Below are 6,412 nucleotides of genomic sequence, written 5' to 3'. Positions count from 1 at the left end.
GCACAGTGGGAGATGGACCACGATGCAAGGATGCCGCCAGGTATGTTACATACAGTATCTGAGACTAATACCCTGTTAGCATAGCAGGTTTCAGTGGTAGTTATTCGGGATTGATACACTGCCAATGTAGCAGGTTTTAGTGGTAGTTACCAAGGATCCTGTCATTAGAGTGTTTCCATTGACATTGAGCTCTGATATCCTGTTTGTATACTACTATCAACCGTATGTTTTAACATGTCAGTATTATGTGTGTGTGCTCCTTTTTTTGTATCACCATGTACCCTACTTGTTATAATAAAGGTCTCTTTTATTTACATCAAAGACCTATTTGTCGGATATTTTTATATAGGTTCTAACAGTACCCTGTAGGTAGATTCCTTGCCAATGACAGCACTGCCATCAATGCCACGATCCGAAAAATCAGGTATACATTTCTACATATACGGACAACATACTCAGATAAATGCAATGTTAGCCTCCACCAGTACCCGGTAAAAGCACCAACTAGCTTCAGAGCTTCAGAGGCGGACAATGGCTCCTGTTCTACGGCACCAGAACATCACCCATCAGGTTTTAACCTTAATGTAATTAATTGATCAAATTAGTAAGTGAAATATTATATGAAGGAGCGCCTTCCTGTACCCGTGTTACAATCCTCGAAACCTAGAGAAGACATCATATATATCCACATGCCACTTATCATTTATTTATTTATTTTTATATTTTTATAATGTAATTATTTTTTTCCAAACATAACTAAATAACTCCCCAAGGACTCCTAAAGTCTCACCACCCATATAATCCCTCAGATTTTACAAGGGAGGGAGAGGAGGTGGGACACACATTTTATTTTTCAACTGAAAACTGGAACATCTCACACCAAACATATACAGTTGTGTTCAAAAGTTTACATAACCCGGCAGAATTTTTCCTTTCTTGGCATTGTTTCAGAGAATATGAATTATAACAAAAAACCTTTTTCTCCACTCATGGTTAATGGTTGGGTGAAGCTATTTATTGTCAAACTACTGTGTTTTCTCTTTTTAAATCTTAATGACAACCAAAAACATCCAAATGACCCTGATCAAAAGTTCACATACCCCAGTTCTTAATACCGTCTATTGCCCCCTCTAACATCAATGACATCTTGAAGTCTTTTGTGATAGTTGTGGATGAGGTTCTTTATTTTCTCAGATGGTAAAGCTGCCCATTCTTCTTGGCAAAAAGCCTCCAGTTCCTGTAAATTCCTGGGCTGTCTAGCATGAACTGCGCGCTTGAGATCTCCCCAGAGTGGCTCAATGATATTGAGGTCAGGAGATTGAGATGGCCACTCCAGAACCTTCACTTTTGTGTTTTGGATCGTTGTCATGTTGGAACCTCCAAGGACATCCCATGTGTAGCTTCCGGGCTGATGAGTGCAAATTTGCCTCCAGTATTTGCTGATAACGTGCTGCATTCATCTTTCCTTCAACATTTACCAAGTTTCCGGTGTCTTTGTAGCTCACACATCCCCAAAACATCAGCGATCCACATCCATGCTTTACTATAGGAATGGTGTTCCTTTCATCATAGGCCTTGTTGACCTCTCTCCAAATGTAACGTTTATGATTGTGGCCAAAAACTTCAATTTTGGTGTCATCACTCCAAATTACCTTGTTCCAGAAGTTTTGAGGCTTGTCTCTGTGCTGTTTGGCGTATTGTAGGTGAGATACTTTGTGGCATTTGAGCAGTAATGGCTTTCTTCTGGTGACTCGACCATGCAGCTCATTTTTCTTTAAGTCCTTCCTTATTGTGCATCTTGAAACAGCCACACCAGTAATTTTCAGAGAGTCCTGAATTTCAGCTGATGTTATTTGTGGGTTTTTCTTTGCATCCCAAACAATTTTCCTGGCAGTTGAGGCCAAAATCTTTGTTGGTCTACCTGACCATGGTTTTTGTTTCTACAGAGCCCCTGATTTTCCATTTGTTAATCACAGTTTGAACGCTGCTGACTGGCATTATCAATTCCTTGGATATTTTTTTGTATCCCTTTCCTGTGTTACACAGTTCACCTACCTTTTCCCGTAGATTCGTTGACAATTATTTTGCTTTCCCCATGACTCACAATCCAGAAATGTCAGTGGCTGGTTGAAAGATGCAAGAGTCTGTCTGGATCCCAGAAACTCACTCAGCTTTTATGCACACACACTAATTGCAAGCAAACAGGTCACAGGTGAGGATGTTACCTTTAGTAGCCATTCAAACCCATTTGTGTCAAATACTGTGCATGTTATCAGGCCAAAATCACCAGGGTATGTGAACTTTTGATCAGGGTCATTTAGATATTTTTGGTTGTCATTAAGATTTAAAAAGAGAAAACACAGTAGTTTGACAAGAAATGGCTTCACCCAACCATTAACCATGAGTGGAGAAAAAGTTTTTTTGTTTTCATTCATATTATCTGAAACAAGGCCAAAAAAGGAAAAATTCTGCCGGGGTATGTAAACTTGTGAGCACAACTGTAATATATATATATGTGGCACCCCAGGGGTCTGGTTGCCACAGTGATAGAAATATCACGTCTGAGAGCAAGTGGGAGTTTCCTGATCAGGAGCACTTAACACACAACACCTCCTGCTCCAGTCCAGAGAGGGGAGGAACCTGCCCTTTATAAACTGGATCTGGGGTGGGGTTAGCTGAGAACAGAGACAAGTTAGAGCCTGGAGAACAGTCAGAGGAAGGGACAGAACAGCAGGAAGGAGCTCTGTAGGAGCCAGGAGCTGAAGACCAGGGTCTGGAGCAAAGCAGAGCTCGTCCTGGCAGAAGACGCTAAGAACCGGACACCGGAGTCCGAGGCTGTGAGGATATCTAAATCCAGCAGCAGAAACCACCTGGCAGGGGATTTCAGGTTCTCTGGCCATAGGAAGCCCAGAGGCTCAGTCACACACAAGGGACCGGTACCGCCATCGAGGAGCGGAAGCCACCAGAGGGTCCAAGTCATGAGCCAAACGGGTGAGCACCACACGGTACACTCAGGGACATGGGCTACTACACGACTTCAGCAAGGTAGCCAGGAAGAGTGCAGTCAGACGGGAAGGCCTACAACTCCACCTGGCCAGGGGGACTCTTGTTTGCTCACATACTGACCAGACCCCTAATGCTAGCCAGTACTCCCGGGAGGGTCTGCTTTATTACCACCAGTAAAGACCCTGAACTGCACTGCACGGACTCTGAGTCGTTACTCCCGCGCACCATCACCCCCATCATCTGCACTCACTGCCCTGAGGCTATACTCCTCCCGTGGGGAGTTATACTATCCTCTGCTGCTCCCACAACACCAGCCTCAGCGGTCTGTCCTGCAGCGGCGGTTCACTCTGACCGCAATCCACGGGTGGCGTAGTCGGACATTTATAATAACAAAACCCTATAAACAGATCCGCCACTGGTTTGACCACCCTGAGCCACGGGACTGGGTCGCCGCCACGCGAAGACTACAACCCCAGCATCCACAAAAGGTCCGGTTCCGGGTATTCCCCTACACAAACACAGGCCCAGGGGGCGCGTCATATATATATATATATATATTCTGTTCTACTACCTGACCCACAGACTATATCATCCACCTATCCAGACCTTTCTTTCCTTGAGCATAATATCATTAACACCTTCCTGCCCAATCCTGTCATACCCACTCTGTGCCTATACTCTGTCTGATCCGTGCTACCATGCTCATAGATCAACCTGTGCTTAAAGGGTTGTGCAGCATTTCATACTGAAAAAAAGAGATTAAAATACCTATACTGAGCTATAGTATGGGCCAAAGGAAATCAGAAGAAAGCTCCATCTTGTACTTCTGTTATTGTAGTTTTCCCAGGTGGGGAACACTAACACACCTGGAAGAGAGTGGTGCTGTCACATAGAGAGGCAGGGGTGGACATCCCATTGGTGCAACCTGTGCAGCTACATATTGACCCAAGAAGTAAAGGGGCCACTTCCACCTCCAAAACAAGTGGAATTGTGCATTAGGATGAGCAATTGGACAACAAAGGGTCCCCATCCCATATACTGTTCCTGTATAGGGACTATATTTTGTCTGTGTCTACCACTGGAGAAAGGGCAAGGATTGCCACTACAAAGGGTAGCAGACGGGCTTGAAAACGGTTGTCACAGGTGAGATAGGGGGCAGATTAGTGTCTGAGTGTGAGGGTCTGATATGTGCAATGTGAGTAGGCTGCAGGAGTGTGCAAGATTGCAGATGTGTTATTGCAGTGTACTCATGTCAAGAAAGAAGAGCAGGATTATCCAGCGCCGGTGCGATGTCATCATTGCGTCATGCTCATCTCTAGTTGGGACCTTTTGGATTTATTTTTTGTTCATTTATTCATAGACGTAGCAGCCAGAACTTTCTCATTTTTATGTAAGCTTCATTATATGACAAGTTGCTTTTTGGTGTCTGTAAGGCTGTGTTCACACGTTGCATAAATACTGTGTTTTTTTCTTTTCTTCAGGTGCCCGCACCAATCTACACAATAATAATAATAATCTTCTCTGGTTATTGCACTGTTACGGCATTTTATGCCTTTATTTGATGATTTTTTGGTGCAGATTTGAAGGAGCGTTTTTAATGTCTTTTTTTATAGTACAGAAAAGCTTTGATTCTGCACTTAAAAAGTAACTGCAGTCTTTCACATGTTCACACTGTATGAGGGTCCCCACCATTGCCGGCTCCAGGATTTTGTGGGCCCTGGGCGAAAGTGTTTCAGTGGGCCCCATTAACACATACCACGATTCATGATGCACAGATATAACAGAGAAATATAGGGATAGTACCAGACCCGGCGTCGGCACCCGGCACACCCGGGCAAGTGTCAGGACCCTGAGCAGGCAGGGGGGCCCAGTCACCGTAGGGCACCCCGCCGCGATATGGGACCCGTGAGCGGTGTGGTGCCGATGCCAGCAATATGGGGGAGAGGTGACATCCTGCACGGGGAATTATATAGGGGGGGCAAGTGACATCCTGCATGGGGCATTATATGGGGGGGGAGGTGACATGCTGCATAGGGCATTATATGGGGTGATAGATGACATCCTGCATGGGGCATTATATAGGGGGGAAGTGACATCCTGCATGGGGCATTATATAGGGGCAGGGAGTGACATCCTGCATGGGGCATTATATGGGGGGAGAGGTGACATCCTGCATGGGGCATTATATGGGGGGGCAAGTGACATCCTGCATGGGGCATTATATGGGGGGGGGGTGACATCCAGCATGGGGCATTATATGGGGGGGAAGTGACATCCTGCATGGGGCATTATATAGGGGCGGGGAGTGACATCCAGCATGGGGCATTATATGGGGGGAGAGGTGACATCCTGCATGGGGCATTATATGGGGGGAAGTGACATCCTGCATGGGGCATTATATGGGGGGGAGGTGACATCCTGCATGGGGCATTATATGGGGGAGAGAGGTGACATCCTGCATGGGGCATTATATGGCGGGGTGACATCCTGCAGGGGGCATTGTATGGGGGGGAAGTGACATCCTGCATGGGGCATTATATAGGGGCGGGGAGTGACATCCAGCATGGGGCATTATATGGGGGGAGAGGTGACATCCTGCATGGGGCATTATATGGGGGGAAGTGACATCCTGCATGGGGCATTATATGGGGGGGAGGTGACATCCTGTATGGGGCATTATATGGGGGAGAGAGGTGACATCCTGCATGGGGCATTATATGGCGGGGTGACATCCTGCAGGGGGCATTGTATGGGGGGGAAGTGACATCCTGCATGGGGCATTATGTGGGGGCACAGCCTGCATGGGGCATTATGTGGGGCCAGTATTCTGTATGGGGCGTTATAAGGGGGCCAGTATCCTCTATGGAGTGTTATATGGGGGCCAGTATCCTGTATGGAGCGTTATATTGGAACTAGTGTTCTGCATGGAGCGTTATATGGGGTCCATTATTCTGTATGGAGCAATATATGGAGCCCATAATACTGTATGGAGGACTATACTGTCCGGTCTGCACTGTGCGTTGCGAGGATTCTCTGGTTTCTTAGCTATTGTAGAATTTACAATAGATATCACTCATGTAATGTAAGAAGTGAAATCTTTGGCCTTGTACTATAGATATTTTTGTCTGCGGTATCTGTGCATCATGAATCGTGGTTTGTGTTATAGGGGCCCACTGAGACTCTTTCGCTCAGGGCCCACAAAAACCTGGAGCTGGCCCTGGATAGTACAATACCAAAGATTTCACTTACTTCTTACATGAGTGATATCTATTGTAAATTCTACAACAGCTCAGAAACCGACGATTCAAATGTTTTCATTTTAGACCGGACAGTATAGTCCTCCATATAGTATTTTGGGCACCACATCGACCTCCATACAGTATTATGGGCACCATATAGTCCTTCA

Source organism: Phyllobates terribilis, unplaced genomic scaffold (genome assembly GCF_046119375.1).
Source record: "Phyllobates terribilis strain yellow unplaced genomic scaffold, ASM4611937v1 Scaffold_5__5_contigs__length_657084704, whole genome shotgun sequence".
Lineage (NCBI taxonomy): Eukaryota > Metazoa > Chordata > Amphibia > Anura > Dendrobatidae > Phyllobates > Phyllobates terribilis.
Note: the sequence above shows the minus strand (reverse complement) of the source record.